Raw genomic sequence first — 17,547 nt, 5'->3', positions numbered from 1 at the left:
CTTTTGTAAAACAGTTTTGAAAGAATATTGGCAGAAGAATAAGAATAAATTTGGTGTTTCTTAAAAATACACTTACAAGTGACAGTGAAAAAATGACCTTCGATTGTATATCGTCTTCTTCTTTGAGGAAAAGATTTTTCTAACTGAGAGGAGTAGACTGAATATTGTAATAGTGAGTATGTACATGACTGAATTTGAGAACTAAGGCCACAATTGATACAATCTTATTCCTTGATTCACCACGTCTATATGTAGTGGGTGTATTGTGCCTTGGGCCCTATTTTATTTTACTTTATTATATTTTTAAAAATCTTTATTGGAGTATAATTGCTTTACAGTGGTGTGTTCATTTCTGTTGTATAACAAAGTGAATCAGCTATACATAAACATATATCCCCATATCTCCTCCCTCTTGTGTCTCCCTCCCTCCTCCCTATCCCACCCCTGTAGGTGGACACAAAGAACCGAGCTGATCTCCCTGTTCTATGTGGCTGCTTCCCACTAGCTATCTATTTTACATTTGGTAGTGAATATATGTCCATGCCACTCTCTCACTTTGTCCCAGCTTACCATTCCCCCTCCCCGTGTCCTCAAGTCTGCATCTTTATTCCTGTCCTGCCACTAGGTTCTTCAGAACCTTATTTTTATTTTTTATTTTTAGAGTCCATATATATATGTTAACATACAGCATTTGTTTTTCTCTTTCTGACTTAACTTCAAACTGTATGACACACTCTAGGTCCATCCACCTCACTACCAATAACTCAATTTCGTTTATTTTTATGGCTGAGTAATATTCCATTGTATATTTGTGCCACATTTTCTTTCTGCATTCATCTGTTGATGGACTCTTAGGTTGCTTCCATGTCCTGGCTATTGGAAATAGAGCTACAATGAACATTGTGGTACATGACTCTTTTTGAATTATAGTTTTCTCAGGGTATATGCCCAGTAGTGGGATTGCTGTGTCGTATGGTAGTTCTATTTTTACTTTTTAAGGAACCTCCATACTGTTCTCCATAGTGGCTGTATCAATTTACACTCCCACCAACAGTGCAAGAAGGTTCCCTTTTCTCCACACCTTCTCCAGCATTTATTGTTTGTAGATTTTTTGATGGTGGCCATTCTGACTGGTATGAGGTGATAACACATTGTAGTTTTGATTTGCATTGCTCTAACCATTAGTGATATTGAGCATCCTTTCATGTGTTTGTTGGCAACCTGTCTATCTTCTTTGGAGAAATGTCTATTTGGATCTTCTACCCATTTTTGGATTGGTTTGTTTTTTTGATATTGAGTTGCATGAGCTGCCTGTATATTTTGGAGATTAATCCTTTGTCAGTTGCTTCATTTGCAACTATTTTTTCCCATTCTGTGGGTTGTCTTTTGGTCTTGTTTATGGTTTCCTTTGCTGTGCAAAAGATTTTAAGTTTCACTAGGTCCCATTTGTTTATTTTTATTTTTATTTCTATTTCTCTAGGAGGTGGGTCAAAAAGGATGTTGCTGTGATGTATGTCATAGAGTGTTTTGCCTATGTTTTCCTCTAAGAGTTTTATAGTGTCTGGCCTAATATTTAGGTTTTTAATACATTTTGAGTTTATTTTTGTGTATGGTGTTAGGGAGTGTTCTAATTTCATTCTTTTACATGTAGCTGTCCAGCTTCCCAGCCCCACTTATTGAAGAGGCTGTTTTTTCTCCATTGTATATTCTTGTCTCCTTTATCAAAGATAAGGTGACCATATGTGTGTGGGTTTATCTCTGGGCTTTCTATCCTCTTCCATTGATCTAGATTTCTGTTTTTGTGCCAGTACCATAATGCCTTGATTAGTGTAGCTTTGTAGTATAGTCTGAAGTCAGGGAGCTGATTTCTCCAGCTCCATTTCTCTTTCTCAAAATTGCTTTGTCTATTCGGGGTCTTTTGTGTTTCCATACAAATTGTGAAATTTTTTGTTCTACTTCTGTGAAAAATGCCAGTGGTAGTTTGATAGGGATTGCATTGAATCTGTAGATTGCTTTGGGTAGTATACTCATTTTCATAATGTTGATTCTTCCAATCCAAGAACATGGTATATCTCTCCATCTGTTTGTATCATCTTTAATTTCTTTCATCAGTGTCTTACAGTTTTCTGCATACAGATCTTTTGTCTCCTTAGGTAGGTTTCTTGCTAGGTATTTTATTCATTTTGTTGCAGTGGTAAATGGGAGTGTTTCCTTAATTTCTCTTTCAGATTTTTCATCATTAGTGTATAGGAATGCAAGAGATTTCTGTGTATTAATTTCATATCCTGCTACTATACCAAATTCATTGATTAGCTCTCGTAGTTTTCTGGTAGCATCTTTGGGATTCTCTATGTATAATATCATGTCATCTGCAAACAGTGACAGTTTTACTTCTTCTTTTCCAATTTGGATTCCTTTTATTTCTTTTTCTTCTCTGATTGCTGTGACTAAAACTTCCAAAAGTATGTTGAATAATAGTGTTGAGAGTGGGTAACCTTGTCTGGTTCCTGATTTTTGTGGAAATGCTTTCAGTTTTTCACTATTGAGAACGATGTTGGCTTTGGGTTTGTCATATGTGGTCTTTAATATGTTGAGGTAGGTTCCCTCTATGCCCACTTTCTGGAGGGTTTTTTATCATAATTCAGTTTTGAATTTTGTCAAAAGCTTTTTCTGCATCTATTGAGATGATCATATTGTTATTATCTTTCAATTTGTTGATATGGTTTATCACATTGATTCATTTGCATATATTGAAGAATTCTTGCATTCCTGGGACAAAAGCCACTTGATCATGGTGTATGATCCTTTTAATGTGCTGTTGGATTCCATTTGCTAGTATTTTGTTGAGGATTTTTGCATCTATGCTCATCAGTGATATTGGTCTGTAGTTTTCTTTTTTTGTGACATCTTTGTCTGGTTTTGGTATCAGGGTGATGATGGCTTTGTAGAATGAGTTTGGAAGTGTTCCTCCCTCTGCTATATTTTGGAAGAGTTTGAGATGGATAAGTGTTAGCTCTTCTCTAAGTGTTTGATGGAATTCACCTGTGATCCATCTGGTCCTGGGCTTCTGTTTTTTGGAAGATTTTTAAATCACAGCTTCAATTTCAGTGCTTGTGATTGGTCTGTTTATAATTTCTATTTCTTCCTTTTTCAGTCTCGGAGGTTGTGCTTTTCTAAGAATTTGTCCATTTCTTCCAGGTTGTCCATTTTATTGGCATATAGTTGCTTCTAGTAATCTCTCATGATCCTTTTTATTTCTGTAGTGTCAGTTGTTAATTCTTTTTCATTTCTAATTCTATTGATTTGAATCTTCTCCCTTTTTTTCTTGATGAGTCTGGCTAGTGGTTTATCAATTTTGTTTATCTTCTCAAAGAACCAGCTTTTAGTTTTATTGATCTTAGCTATTATTTCCTTCATTTCTTTTTCATTTATTTCTGACCTGATCTTTATGATTTCTTTCCTTCTGCTAACTTTGGGGCTTTTTTGTTCTTATTTCTCTAATTGCTTTAGGTGTTATGTTAGGTTGTTTATTTGAGATGTTTCTTGTTTCTTGAGGTAGGATTGTATTGCTGTAAAATTCCCTCTTAGAACTGCTTTTGCTGCATCCCATAGGTATTAGGTCGTGTTTTCATTGTCATTTGTTTCTAAGTATTTTTTAATTTCCTCTTTGATTTCTTCAGTGATCTCTTGGTTATTTAATAGTGTATTGTTTAGCCTCCATGTGTTTGTATTTTTTACAGATATTTCCTGTAATTGATATCTAGTCTCGTAGCATTGTGGTCAGAAAAGATACTTGATATGATTTCAATTTTCTTAAATTTACCAAGGCTTGATTGGTGACCCAAGATACAATCTATCCTGGAGAATGTTCCATGAGCACTTGAGAAGAAAGTGTATTCTGTTGTTTTTGGGTGGAATGTCTTATAAATATCAATTAATTCTATCTCATTTAATGTATCATTTAAAGCTTGTGTTTCTTTCTTTATTTTCATTTTGGATGATCTGCCCATTGGTGAAAGTGGACTGTTAAAGTCCCCTCCTATGATTGTGTTACTGTTGATTTCCCCTTTTATGGTTGTTAGCATTTGCCTTAAGTATTGAGGTACTCCTATGTTGGGTGCATACATATTTATAATTGTTATATATTCTTCTTGGCTTGATCCTTTGGTCATTATGTAATGTCCTTCTTTGTCTCTTGTAATAGTCTTTATTTTAAAGTCTATTTTGTCTGATATGAGAATTGCTACGTCAGCTTTCTTTTGATTTCCATTTGCATGGAATATCTTTTTCCATCCCCTCACTTTCAGTCTGTACGTGTCCCTATGTCTGAAGTGGGTGGGTCTCTTGTAGACAGCATATATACAGGTCTTGTTTTTGTATCCATTCAGCCAGTCTATGTCTTTTGCTTGGAGCATTTAATCCATTTATCTTTTAGGTAGTTATCGATGTGTGTGTTCCTATTACCATTTTCCTATTTGAATAGGGTTTGTTTTGTAGGTCTTTTCTTTCTCTTGTGTTTCCTGCCTTTAGGATTTGTTGTAAAGTTGGTTTGGTGGTGCTGAATTCTGTTAGCTTTTGCTTGTGTGTAAAGGTTTTAATTTCTCCATCAAATCTGAATGAGATCCTTGCTGGGTAGAGTAATCTTGGTTGTGGTTTTTCCCTTTCACCCCTTTAAATATGTCCTGCCACTCACTTCCGGCTTGCAAAGTTTCTGCTGAAAGATCAGCTGTTAACCTTATGGGGATTCCCTTGTATGTTATTTGTTGCTTTTCCCTTGCTGTTTTTAATATTTTTTCTTTGTGTTTAATTTTTGATATTTTCATTAATATGTGTCTTGGCATGTTTCTCCTTGGATTTCCCCTGTGTGGGACTCTCTGTGCTTCCTGGACTTGATTGACTGTTTCCTTTCCCATATTAGTGAAGTTTTCAATTATAAGCTCTTCAAATATTTTCTCATACCCTTTCTTTTTCTCTTCTTCTGGGACCCCTATAGTTTGAATGTTGGTGCATTTAATGTTGTCCCAGAGGTCTCTGAGACTGTCCTCAATTCTTTTCATTCTTTTTCCTTTATTCTGCTCTGCAGTAGTTATTTCCACTATTTTATCTTCCAGGTCACTTATCTGTTCTTCTGCCTAAGTTATTCTGCAATTGATTCCTTCTTGAGCATTTTAAATTCATTTATTTTGCTTTTCATCATTGTTTGTTTGCTCCTTAGTTCTTCTAGGTCCTTGTTAAACATTTTTTGTATTTTCTCCATTCTATTTCCAAGATTTTGGATCATCTTTACTATCACTACTCTGAATTATTTTTCAGGTAGACTGCCTATTTCCACTTCATTTGTTTGATCTGGTGGGTTTTTACTTTGTTCCTTCACCTGTTGTGTATGTCTCTCTCTTCTTATTTTGCTTAACTTACTGTGTGTTTGGGTCTCCTTTCTGCAGGTTGCACGTTCGTAGTTCCTGTTGTTTTTGGTTTCTGCCTCCAGTGGGTAAGGTTTGTTCAGTGGGTTGTGTAGCCTTCCTGGTGGATGGGACTGGTGCTTGTGTTCTGGTGGATGAGGCTGGATCTTGTCTTTCTGGTGGGCAGGACCATGTCTGGTCGTGTGTTTTGGGGTGTCTGTGAACTTATGATTTTAGACATCCTCTCTGCTAATGGGTCGGGTTGTGTTCCTGTCTGGCTAGTTTTTTGGCATAGGGTGTCCAGCACTGTAGCTTGCTGGTCTTTAAGTGGAGCTGGGTCTTAGCGTTGAGATGGAGATCTCTGAAAGAGCTTTCGCTGTTTGATATCACATGGGGTTGGGAGGTCTCTGGTGGGCCAATGTCCTGAACTCGCCTCTCCTACTTCAGAGGCTCAGGCCTGACACCTGGCTGGAGCACCAAGACTCTGTCAGCCACCTGGCTCAGAAGAAAAGGGAGAAAAAAAGAGAAATAAATAAATAAAATAAAATAAAGTTGTTAAAATATTTTTTTTAATTATTAAAAATAGAAAAATAAAATAGTAATAAAAGAAAGGGAAAGAAAGAGAGAGCAGTCAAACCAAAAAACAAGTCCACCAATGATAACAAGCAGTAAAAACTATACTAAAAAAGAAAAACGTACAGACAGAACAGTAGGACAAATGGTAAAAGCAAAGGTATACAGACAAAATTACACAAAGAAGCATATACATACCCACCCATAAAAGGAGAAAAAGGAAAAAAAAAATTTTTTTAAAAGGGAAGAGAGCGAGCAAATCAATAAACAAATCGACCAATGATAATAAGCTCTAAATACTAAACTATGATAAACATAAAACAAGAAACACATTAGATGCAGAAAGCAAATCCCAAGTCTACAGTTGACCCCAAAGTCCACCACCTCAATTTTGGGATGGTTCATTGTCTATTCAGGTATTCCACAGATGCAGGGTACATCAATTTCATTGTGGAGATTTAATCCACTGCTCCTGAGGCTGCATGGAGAGATTTCCCTTTCTCTTCTTTGTTCGCACAGCTCCTGGGGTTCAGCTTTGGATTTGGCTCCACCTCTGCATGTAGGTCACCTGAGGGCATCTGTTCCCTGCCCAGACAGGATGGAGATAAAGTAGCAGCTGATTACGGGGCTCTGGGTCACTCAGGCCAGAGGGGGAGGGAGGGGTACAGAATGCGGGGCTAGTCTGTGGTGGCAGAGGCCAGCGTGATGTTGCAACAGCCTGAGGCACACCGTGTGTTCTCCCGGGGAAGTTGTCCCTGGTTCATGGGACCCTGGCAGTGGCGGGCTGCACAGGCTACTGGGAGGGGAGGTGCGGATAGTGACCTGTGCTTGCACACAGGCTTCTTGGTGGCTGCAGCAGCAGGCTTAGCATCTCATGCCCGTCTCTGGTATCCACGCTGATAGCCATGGCTCGCGTCCATCTCTGGAGCTTGTTTAGGTGGTACTCTGAATGCCCTCTCCTTGCGCACCCCAAAATAATGGTTTCTTGCCTCTTAGGCAGTTCCAGACATTTTCCCAGACTCCCTCCCAGCTAGCTGTGGCACACTAGCCCCCTTCAGGCTGTGTTCATGCAGCCAACCCCAGTCCTCTCCCTGGGATCTGACCTCCTAAGCTGGAGCCTCAGTTCCCAGCCCCCACCAACCCCAGTGGGTGAGCAGACAAGCCTCTCAGGCTGGTGAGAGTTGGTCAGCACTGATCATCTGTGCGGGAATCTCCACTTTGCCCTCTGTGACACTGTTGTTGTGCTCTCCTCCATGGCTCCAATGCTTCCCGCCCGCCCACCTGCCATCTCTGCTAGTGAAGGGGCTTCTCAGTGTGTGGAAGCTTTTCCTCCTTCACAGCTCCCTCCCAGAGGGGCAGGTCCCATCCCTATTTTTTGCCTCTGTTTTTTCTTTTTTCTTTTGCCCTCCCCAGGTACTTGGAGAGTTTCTTGCCTTTTGGGAAGTCTGAGGTCTTCTGCCAGCATTCAATAGGTGTTCTGTAGGAGCTGTTCCACATGTAGATGCATTTTTGATGCATTTGTGGGGAGGAAGGTGATCTCCATGTCTTACTCCTCCACCATCTTGAAGCTGTCTTCTTGGGCACTATTTTAAACATTGTGAATACTGAGAAGGGTAGATCGATCTGTACCCATGAGCATGGGGTAGACATAGAGCTGTAGATAAAATAAATAATAAGTGAACAAGTTAACTTCATAATTGATGTTTTATGAAGAAAACCCCCAAATAATTAAATAATTCATTTATATTTTCAGTCATTATTAATTAGTTCACTCATATAGTAAATATTATCTGCTATGTAAGATAGCTACATTCTAATTTTTAAGAAATATCAGAGAACAAGCTTTCTGACAGCAATCTAAACTAGGAACATTATATTTGCATTTTTAAAATGGTGGTAAATACTTATCATGTGAATTATTGCCTTTCCTTTTTAAGCTTAATATACTATTCTTGAATGGATAACCATGCATGTAGTTTATGAACCTTCGGAAGTTACTACAGATAATCTCTAGAAGTTAGCATATATTCACTCAAGATAAATCATGCTAAATTCTCATGATGTCCCATTTTGTTAGAATCTCTAGAGAACAGAAAATTCCATGGATAAAATGCATTTCAATTATTTCTATTACATCAACACATCTGACAATATCTTTTGCAAAAACATGGTGGTTAGGAAGTGCATTGAATGATAGAGCTGTTGATATTTAGTGCCTTTTAAATGTATGCCTGCTATGTGTTGTAAATAATTCTGTAATTTTCTTTCTTTTTTTAGAAATTCTGTAATTTTCTAATAGAATGTGACTAGCTAGGCTATACTCTTAGCCCTGTTGGCTCAACATTTCCACTGATAATTCTGATAGCATTTTTGAAGTAAGGATACATAGGTGGGGTGCATAACTAAAAATAAATTACAAAGTCAATAATAAAGGTGATGTCAACTGACAGAGACACACTGGTCCAAAAGCAATGAAATGAAATGAAATGAAGCAGAAACAAATTTCAAGTTCTGTTTAGATTCAGAATGTCAGCTGCATGAGAGTGAGCTGGCTTGGCTACAGTACAGATGGCAAAGCTCTGGGACTTCCCTTTGATGACAACCATAAAATAAGCCAATAATGTTAGGTAGCCATTAGAAAAATAGACCAGCACAATAGTTAAGTTGCATTAATGCAACATTGTGTCTAGGACAATAAAAGGAATAGAAGAAAACCAAAATTTTACCAAATACTGTTCTGGTGAGATGACTTATGGAGTAAAGTGTCAAACTCCTTGCATTATACTTTAAGGCAGACTTCCCCAATCAGAGTATGTTCAGAGGAAGGGACACAGAATTCTGAAAATCATATCTTTTGAGACAAGTCTGAAAGAACAAGGTATTGTTTTTCTGAAGGAGAAAAGTCTAAAGAGATATTTTCAGAGTACTTTTGTCTACGTGGCAAGCTTTCATGTTGAAGAAGCCAGAGAAAATTTGTTTGATGCTGAACTAGACAGTTAATCTAAAATATTAGTTTGAAGTTAGAGAGATGAAGACTTTGGTCCAATAGGAGGAAAAAATAGAGTTATCCAAAACAAGGCTAACATGTGAGGGAAGACCCCTTTTACTAGGGTCATTTAATCCAAAATCTTTATGCTAGAGTGGAATTTGGGGTCATATGGCATACCAGTTATTTATCATTGTATAAAAAATCACCCCCTAACTTAGAGAGTAAAAACAATTTTTATTTCGGTAATCCTTTGGTGGATCAGGAACTCAGAAGAGCTTGCCCAGGCAGTTTTCACTTGGGGTTTGTCATGCAGTTACATTATATATCAACTGCAACCATATGAAGGTATGTACTGACTGCACACTGGGGTTGGATGTCCAAGGTGGCTTGCTAACCTGGCTGGCAGGTTTTGCTGGCAATTGGCTGAGAGTTCAGTTGGGGCTGCCAACTGGAGCATGAACACATGGCCTCAACTTCCTTACCCCATGGTTGCTTCAGGGTAGTTGGACTTCATACTTGGTGACTCAGGGATATCAAAGCATGTGTCACATTGTGCAAGAGAAGCTGCATTGCCCCTTATGATGTAGCCTCAGAAGTCATGCAGCAGCACCTTTTCTGCACTGTACTACTTGCAAGTGAGTCAGAAGCCTATGTCGATTCATGAGAGGAGGTTATAGATCCTGCTTTTGATGGAAGGAGTGTCCAAAATTTGTGAACATAAAGTTGCCACAGATGACCTCTTAAGTAACTTCCAACTTGAAGTCTCCGATTTTATAAATCCATTGGCTATATGGTAAGATTTTAAGAAAAATAGAGAATTTTTATATCTTCTTTTAAAAATTCAGAGTTGATAGTTGGGCTCTCTTGAAATTATTCATTGGTATTATCACATAAAGGATTTTTAGTTTGATTTTTATACACACACAGTGGATATTATGAGAAATATACAACTAAAATGATAGGTTCTCCCAAATAATTTATTTGAAATTATGAATACAAATAGGTAAATAATGCTGTAAAGCATTTTATAAAACAAGAGAGCTTGGCTATTTTAGGCCGGTGGAAGGGCCATGATTAGACAGGCATGTAATTGACAAGCTCAGACAATTTGGGGCTTCTCTACTTGTGTTATTGAATAGAAACAGGTACTATGAATAAAAAAATTTGAATGTAACCACTGTGTTTGGTGACAGATAAACTTGGAGTGTTGTTTTTTATAGGCATATAGAGTTATGCTCATCAAGATGGAGACCTAATCCTTAGCAGAATCTCAATTCAAATAACCACTGAAGACTGTGCATATGTGCTGATTCCCGTCACTCACCTTGTTAACTCCTAAGGCTCAGAGCTAACTGTTGCTTGCATTTGCCCTCTAGAGTTTTGTGTGCCCTTTGGGTACTCCTGAAATCTGACCTGGACACACTCATACTGTACTTCTGCTAAAGTAACCAGATTTTAGCATTCTGTCCACTTCCTATTGGCATCTGACATCGGACCCAAACATGGCTTTGTCTTGGTGTCCTTAGTAGATGCTGAAAATCTACCTACTCTCATCACATAGCTGGGCTCCACCTATTATAAATTACACTTCCGAGGTTTTAGCAAAGGGATTTTGCTTCTTATACTTGTTTTGGCTCTTGTTGTTTTTACTTGAGGAAGGATATCTATGTTTTCACAGAGTAACCTCTAAGTAACTATACAATTTTGATAGAACTAATCATACTTTAATCTTTTCTTGATGTTTCCCCCCATTCTTTTTCTCTTTTCTTACAATGAAAGAAAATAGAAATAGAAATTGAAGACTTGCTTTCTCCAGCTACTGTTTTCCCCATTGACTCAAACTTTCATTATTTTCTTTCATAATTGATTAGCACTTGTTGGAAATATTTGCACATATAAATCTGTGGCTTTATTGTTGCAGGTCTAAGTAAAGAGTTATTTTTTATCTCCCAAAGAAGATTCAGGCAGTTTTTTCAAAGTAGATTTCATTTAACAAATGCAATCTGCCACTCTTTCTAGCAAATACTCTGTGTGTATATTGACTTTAATCTTACTTGAAATCCAAATTCCATTTACCAGACCAAAATAAGAGACCTCTGTGCGAAAAGAAGCACCTACTACAGCTTCCATTAAAAAACAAAAACAAAACCAGATTCCTTTATATCATGAAATATTAACTCAAACAGAACTGCCTCTTGGTATCCAAAATGTGAAGAGTTGTGAGGGCCAAAATGGCCGAAATCAAGGGCCCCCATGGGTGGGAATTCATAAATGGTACTTTGGATAAATACAATGTTGGGTTTCAGGGTTTTTAATGAGACTCTTACTTCATTCTTTACCATTTTTTTCCTTTAAAAAATGAAAACAAACTTATTTACAACAAAACTGCAAAGCAATCCTTGCAAAAGTACAAACCTACTGTTTCACCAACACACTTCCCAGTGAAGTGTTTGTGCTCCAAGCTGACTTTAAACTTTTTCAGGCCTTTCATGTAAGGCCCAGTTTGTGTTAACCCAATTGTGTCAGATGGATCAACTCATCCAGGTATAAGCTCAGTGCTCAGGCCAACATTTGGCCAATGTTAGCAAAGTCTGGTCAAATAGATTATTTATTTTTTTGGAAACTGAAGGAGAGATGAAATATGGTTTGAGTTTTTACACCAAATTTTTCCTTGAAAAATCAGAGTTTACTGCTGTAATATGTCCAGTGATGGGATAAGAACATAAAAGAAGGCAGCCTGTTCTTCAGCAATATATGTGCCATTATTATGGCATCGGTGGTACCTATGCTATATTATTCTTGATCCATTACTGGCAGTTAGGACCATTCTATCACCATAGCCAAAAGAACGTCAAAAAAGTGGATGCAGAGCAGGTTCTCATGAAGTCATTCTTGCTCAGTAAGTTGGGGTGCTGGACTGGACTCCAGAATTGCTACCAGAAGAATGTTTGGTTACTTTGGACAGGTTAACAGTTGCCATTTCATTGCCCCAGGGCAGCTGGTTATGAACCCACAACCTGAGTTGTGGAGCTCATGGCAAGAGGTAATTGCAAAGATGAGAACAAATGTTAAACCTTCCCTAACTAGATAGAGTGTTTGAACTAGTGGTAATGTAAACAGAATGTTTTCAGAGCATTCAGATGAACTGAAACAACAACAAAAGCAACATGTTAATTTTTACCTACTTTACAAGAGATTAACAAGAAGTCTAGTCATGTTTAACCATGGAAAAAGAAAAGAAAAAGATATTTATTTTTGAACAGTGACAAATAAGGTCCTGATGAATTTTTTAAATTCTGCTGAAAAAGAATAAATCTTCTTTGTAGAAAATTAGCACATGAATACAGCACATACAATAAGAAAGAAAACAATAATAAAAGTAAAAACAAGGAAACCATGATCCTACATCAAATAAGAATTGATTATATAGATCTGTCAGAGTTTTTATACACATATACTAGATAGAGGGTACTTTAAAAATAGGTGGATCTAATTTTGTACTATACCTTATGCATGTTTCTTCACTTAATAAAGTATTTTTCATGTCACATTTTTCTAAGTTTCCATTGGTTATATGGTATTTCATCACAAAGATGCAAAGAACCTACTATTTTTTTTAACAAGAGCTTATGGTTGAGTATTTAGGTTTTTCTACTACTTAAAAAAATTTTCAATAAACACTCCTGTGGTAAGCAAGCTTGTAGATTAAGCTTTATGTAACCACATGATTTTTCTCCTTAGGAAAAATTCCTCAAAGTATAAAGCCTTCAGTGACTCTCCATTGTTAATAGGATAAAGCCAGGTTTTCTTACTCTGGCCCGTATTTCCCTACTCTCTCAACTTCAGCCACGTTGGACATATGATTAACGTCTTGTTGGAGTATTTCAGCTTTTGGCCATCTTGGCACCTGGTGGGAGGGCATTCCCTGGGTCTCTTTGTGGTTAGGCGAGGCCACGTGACTAATTATGGCCTTTTAGCCTTTTCCCTTTACCATGGTGTTTGATAACATTCCAGCTAGTGGCTGCTTTATCAGACTGTGTTCCCAAGTGAGAAGTACAAGGAGCAGAGCTAATTGGAGCAAAGTCAATTCACAGTGGTTGTGAAATGTGAGTGAGAAATAAATCTTTGTTGGTTTAAACCACTGAGACTTTAGGGTTATATGTTACAGCCACATAGCAGGGCTTACACTGACTGAAACACTGGCCTTTACATTTTGCATTCCCTTCCCCTCCTTGTTATTTGTACACATTATTACATTTGCCAGGTACTTCATTTCCTTACCTAGTAAACATTTACTTACTCAGTGCACTCTAGGAAATTTTGCCAGAAATCTGGGACTGCTCAACTTACTTACCCTTAGTATAGGCACTTTTAAATTCATATAAATATTTTTCAGTGTTTGTCAAAATTACAATTTACATTGTTCTCTTATTAGTATACCTATTTTTTGTAATGTCTATCTTGTCTTGTAGATCATAACCACTATGAGAGGTAGACATTTTACAATGTACTTGGCACATAATATTAGGTACTTGATAAATTATTTGTGTAATGAATGAAGAAATGCCAAGACAATTTCTAAACTCTATCATGGTCTTAGCCAAATCAATCTTCCAAAAGATCTCAGGCCACACTGCACAAAAGTGACCATTCTCTCTAACCTATATAAACAGCTTCTCGATTTTAGAGGCAAAAAGCTCTCATTACTCATTGTTTTAATTTTAATTTCTTCTGAAAGGATAAAATACTTTCATTGGTTCATTGGCCATTTTTATTTCTAGTGGCCTATGCATTTCCTTTGCTTAATTTGAGTTGGGTTTCTATCACTTATAATTGAAAGGGCATTGAATAATGTAAGATAATGTGTAAATTCAGCTTTGTTCTGCTCTGTAGACCTTGAATGCTCTCTTTTGCTCTAGATCTCTGTCCTTCTCTCCTTTCTCTGAAATGTTCTAGGAGTGCCAAGTTGACTGAACTTGAGAATATTAAAGCTCTTAAGCAGCTAGTAAGGCTAACATTTTGATTCCTACTCCACTAATTTTCCTTCTGCAAAGTGTCCTCAGGAATTCTTCAAGGAGGTCTACATGACTGAAAGGACAAGATTTGGACATTCTAGAGTCTATGGCTATGAAACCATCCAGTCACCAGTTCTTTAGAATCCTGATGCAACACATTTTATCTAGCTATTTATTTTACCTGTGAAACTAACAGTCATGTATGAACATCTAAAGTCATAGAAATTATAGCCCAATCCTGATATAGCATAATACAGATGGCATAGCATTCCAAGAATTAATTTTAGCCTAATTTTGTTTTCTTGTCTCTGGAAGCAGACAATTCAAAGTGTGAATAAAAATTCATTCAAAATAAACAAACTTATCTATGCTCTGTGTTTCCCACCCCTTAGCAAATTGTATCCTTTCTTTCTATAAGGGTTAATTCTATATAATTTACAAAAGGATTAGTTATCTACTAAGCATTTACATCTTCAGCCTTGTGATATAAATTCTATTCTCCTAGGTTTGTAGCAAAAGTTACTTTCGTATGTTTTCTACTTCCTAGGGAAAACGCTAATTGTTTTTGGTCACAAAATGTATACATATATACACTTCCCAAATTTGATCCTAACATCTGCCTGAAAATCCCAGTGGAACAACCTTTGCAATGCTGACCTTCATTTTGCTCTCCAGAGAAAAGGAAACTTTTCCTTCGTATTTCTTTTGTCTAACCCTTATAATCATTTTCCCCTAGAATTTTGTTTGGTTCAAATGATTGATCTGTTTCAGTGAAGTAAACTGCATTTCCAGATTTAGGCTGTACTGTCTGTTATAGAGATATGTTGAAGGAATTATTAATAAATACCTCCTATATGTTGTGCATTGCTGCAGAAAGCAGATACCCGTGGAGAGGAGCGATACCAGCGTCCGTTGTATTCATTCAGGGGTCTTGGTGTGTGAGTGAGTCTGCCTGTCATGTCACAATCACAATATCCTTTGCTTCATGTTGGACTAGTCCACAGTATATTACTTTTCTATGTACCACACACGTGTGCCACAGATGTCCGCTTTTAATTTCAGAGCTCAAATGTAATAAATTCAGCACATTAATATTTGGTTAAGATTAAGTGCTGGGAGGCTACTATGAAAAACCCATCATTCAAGTTCATCTCTAACCAGGCAGTTGTGATTCCATTGCTACAAAATAAACCTTTGTCATACTTTCTCCTCAGCCTCACAACCTTTTCTCTTTCTTTGTAAGACATAAATCTAATCCACATGCTAACATTTGCTTACAAGCTGTGCAAAAGAACTCAAGGTTTTGGTATTTGGTTAAAACAGACCCTTTCAAGGAGACTTTCTACTAGTTGTATGAGTCGAAGTGCATCCTGGCTTTCATTTTTGCCCTCTGTTTGGACCCTGCATTGATTTTACTTATTTATTTTAGTTTTATTGAATTCAGTGGAAGGCAGTCAAATCATCAGCAGGAATTCCAGTGGAATCACTGTGTTGATGGGCATGGTGTGAGAGGCTTGGCGGAAAGTCTGATTTCTGTACTCAGGCCAAGAAAGAAGACTCTCAGGTGGAGAAGTGATAAGAAAATATTAAATAAAGTTGGACAAAGCTATCACAGAGACTCCCATCCATCCTTTCTTGCAATCCATCCATTTTCTTCTTTCTTTCTACCCATTTGCAGCTTATGTTCCAAACTTTATCATTGTTATAACCTTGTAATAACAACCTTGCCAATAGCCCAGCTACTTACTCTTCTTTTACCATAATGATGTAGTAATATCTAGGTAAGTAGACATTGACTAATAGTTGACCTTATTGACCTCATGTATTTACCTTCTCTGTGCCTGTACTTGAACAGACAAGTTCTGCTAGGTCATGTGTTGCACATTCCTGGTTACGAATCTCAATAGCACTTCCACAGGCTCAGCCTGGTTGTTACAGTTTGTGGTCAGCTCACTCTCTGACTCTCCATGATGACCACTCTGAACTTCCTCCACTCTTCTCCACTGTCCAACTCCTCTCCTTCTGTCTCAGAAGACATCACCTCCTGTTTAGATGCCATCCCTCCACCCAGCTTTTGTATCCCATCTTTTCCAGCCATTTCAGTAATGGTAGCTTTTTAACCCTTTCTCCCTTGAATATTTAGCTGCTTACTCATGCATGGATCCTTTCTATTGACCTTCAAACAGATGTGTAGATTCATTGACTCTCTGTTCAACTCCATTGACCTGTTTGTTTATTTTTGCAGAAATACCACACTATTTTAGTGTCAGTATCTTTATAAGAAGGCTTGCTATCTGGTGGTACAAGTTCCCTTACATTAGTCTACTTCTTTAAGGTTTTCTTGGCTATTTTGAGCTTTCTGATAAATTTTAGGATAAGCTTGTCAACCCACACACATACACACACCCACACACCATACTTAGATGTGTAACATACACGACTCTGTTGGGATTTTTATTGTGATTGTATTGAATCTATAGATCAGCTTGGGAATGGTTTGCACCTTTGCAATATTGAATCTTCCAATCCAGGGGCATAAATATAGCTCTCCGTTATTACATGTATCTTCTCTAAAGTCTCTGAATGCAAATTTTATCATTTTTTTCTTCTAGAAATCTTGCATATCTTATGTTAGATTTATGTTTTAGTATTTTTAATTGAAAGTAGTATCTTTTAATTTCTTTTTCCCCTTGTTGCTTACAAACAGAATATAATTTCATGTTGTGTATTAATTTGCATTCAGCAACATTCTGAAATTCGATCATTTATTTGAACAGTTCATTTGTAGTGTCTTTGGATTTTCTACATATAATCATATCATCTGTTAATAATAGCACTTTTTCCTTTTTCCAGTTCTAGTTTCTTTCTTTCCTTTCCTTTCCTCCTTTCTTCCTTCCTCCCTCCCTTTCTCTCTCCATCCTTCTCTTTCTTTCTTTTTAGAACTTAAGAAGAAGAACCAGCAATTTTGAGAACTTGAGAAGGAGCTTAGTAATTTTGTATTCATATATATATATATTCACTTACAGAGGGCCCTAAAAACTGAAAAAGTTTAAGGATGCACAAAACATTTTTGTTTCATCTCTGAATTTAATGGTTATAATGGAAGAATAACCAATTTTGATTGTGTTTATTTTTCAATAATTAGGGAAGTAACAATAGATCTAGATGAAACAAATATGGCAAAATGTCAACAAGTGGTGATTTTATTGGTGGGTATTGGAATGTTTGTTGTACTACTTTTTTTCTCCCATTTATGCTTGAAATTTTCACAATAAAATTTAAAAATGTATAAATGGATTAGTTGTTCTATTAAAAGACAAAGATTGACAGTTTGGAAAAAAAATCTATCTGATGTTTATAAAAGACCCACCTAACACAAATATGTGGAATGCTTGAAATAAAAGAATAGGAGGATAAAAAGATTACTCATGCAAATACAAACCAAAAGAAAATGAGATAGTTATAGAAGTATCAAATATAATAGATTTTAATATAAAGAGGGTCAACTCACAAGAAAGATAAAATAATTCTAAACGTAAAAGAAAGGATTAATGTGTATATCTTTTCCTTT

Source organism: Balaenoptera ricei, chromosome 15 (genome assembly GCF_028023285.1).
Source record: "Balaenoptera ricei isolate mBalRic1 chromosome 15, mBalRic1.hap2, whole genome shotgun sequence".
In the NCBI taxonomy this organism is placed as follows: Eukaryota; Metazoa; Chordata; class Mammalia; order Artiodactyla; family Balaenopteridae; genus Balaenoptera; species Balaenoptera ricei.
Note: the sequence above shows the minus strand (reverse complement) of the source record.